General features: G+C 29.8%; 1 protein-coding gene across 1 annotated transcript in view; it reads right to left on the bottom strand.

Annotated features, from left to right (window-relative positions):
* Positions 1-1,778: 1,778 nt before the first annotated feature.
* The window catches only part of LOC115034865, an 11,638-nt gene continuing 11,441 nt past the window's right edge, over positions 1,779-1,975 (bottom strand). Inside the window, exon 3 of the transcript XR_003840115.1 lies at positions 1,779-1,962. The gene's annotated coding sequence lies outside the window, so the exon portion shown is untranslated. The remainder of the gene's footprint in view (positions 1,963-1,975) is intronic.

Below are 1,975 nucleotides of genomic sequence, written 5' to 3'. Positions count from 1 at the left end.
AAAAACGTAGTTTCTTTTGCAGTCTTATAGGTTACCATATATAAGAAGAGGAATATGTTTTGGTAGAACGCTTACGTTAAATAATATAATAAATATATTAAGAGAACGTCGCACCCGCAAATTATGTTGTCTACTTGTATCTGTCTTACACACTTGCAATATAGCAAATTTTACGCTCAGCAGATCACGTTTAGCTCCGTTCATTTAAAAATTAGAGTGAATTTAGTATTGAACGCGGACACTGTACGGACGGGTAAAAGTGTCCGCGTTCTGCAATGTACCTTTTTACCCGACCGTACAAAGTGTCCGCGTTTCGCAATTTTAATGCTCGGCCGGACAAAGTGACCATATAATAACAACGTAGCCGGCCGTAGAGCGAGAGAGATATAAGTATATAGAAATCGGTAAACAGTAAGAGAGATAGCGACTAACGCTTTTATTTTCGTTCTTACGGTTTTTCTGGGCTAGGGTCCCCTCCGTTCACATCGCGCCATAAGAAACTACGTTTCAAAAATTAATTTTGAAGGGTACCGTGGTGCTGGGGTGACGTCTCCCTGGCAACTGTACAACTTAAATTGGTTTTCACGGGATTTGTGTTAAGTATGGAATCTCGGATTTTGGTTTACATTTGGTTACAAAATGGTTACATAATCGTGTGCAATTTTGGTGCCAAAAGTTTGACTTGAGGTGCTGGAGTAACGGAGCTATTTGAGCTAATAATAGAGAAAAAATCCGAATTCGATAAAAATCTGTATAAAAATGAAAATTTAATTAAAAAATTAAAAATCAATCTTTTTATTTAATAAATATATATATTTGTTTTTTATCAAAATATGTATACATTTTATAAAAAGATCAATGTTTTATAAGAAAAATCAATGTTTTTAAAAAAAACATAAATTCGATAAAATACTGTATAAAAATGTATATATCATAATAAATAAATATACTAAAAATCTAAACTCGATAAAAATCTGTATAAAAATGGAAATTTAAGTAATATAATATTTCTGTTTTTATTAAAATATGTATGTAACTTAAAATAACTTAAAATAACCATAAATAAACTATGTTTATATTTTTTAAATATTTGGTAACAGAATAACCTACTTACATGGAATCTTGTTTTAAATGTTCAATCCTTAGCTTTAAAAGTTGAATATTTTATAATTAATTAACTATAAAATTATTGGTGAATAATTGACTTGATAAATTTAGTCAAAATTTGAAGTTTAAATGTTTATAAATTATGCCCAATGTATTTTTAATATTTTTCAACTGCTATTGTAACAACATATTAGAAACCTTGTATTCATTTTTCACGGTTTTAGAACCAACGAATAAAATTGAGCATTAAAATTAATATTAAAAGGAAAATTTATAAAATTTAATAAAATAAAACAGAACTTTTAAGAAGTAAATATCACCTAGGTTTATCTATTTAAAATATTGGTCACATATGTCTTTAATAATGAATTATAAGGTTCAGACCTTTATAAGGAGCCGCCTCTGCGAACAAAGCCTACTCATGCCTATGGCACCAATTAGATCCACTTCCCAACGAACAAGAGACTGAACTACTGAAGTTGAAATTAGTAGGTACATGGCCAAAGCAACATATTTTATTAAAGTGCATACTGCATATACTACTAAACTCACTTGGTGGTTAAAACGCGCAAGTTGACGTTTTTAAAAACCTCATGATCTTAAAACTATTATAAAATGAATACAACGTTTAAACGCCCAGTATGAATCATTGGAAATAGGTACCTACATGGTTTAATTTTAGAGCGTTAGCGGGATTAGTTGCCTATAATTAAACTTAAACTAGTGTGATTCTATGCGATAGAACGTCAAAGAAACCTAGAATATTTTATCAATATGAAAACATGTGTGGCAATATTATTTTGATCAATAAATAATCACAATGTTTAAAAAACGTAGACACGCGCGTTTGATCACCTAGTGTGTAATA

This window comes from Acyrthosiphon pisum, unplaced genomic scaffold (assembly GCF_005508785.2).
Source record: "Acyrthosiphon pisum isolate AL4f unplaced genomic scaffold, pea_aphid_22Mar2018_4r6ur Scaffold_21365;HRSCAF=23787, whole genome shotgun sequence".
Taxonomy (NCBI): domain Eukaryota; kingdom Metazoa; phylum Arthropoda; class Insecta; order Hemiptera; family Aphididae; genus Acyrthosiphon; species Acyrthosiphon pisum.
This window is presented reverse-complemented; position numbering and strand designations above follow the sequence as displayed.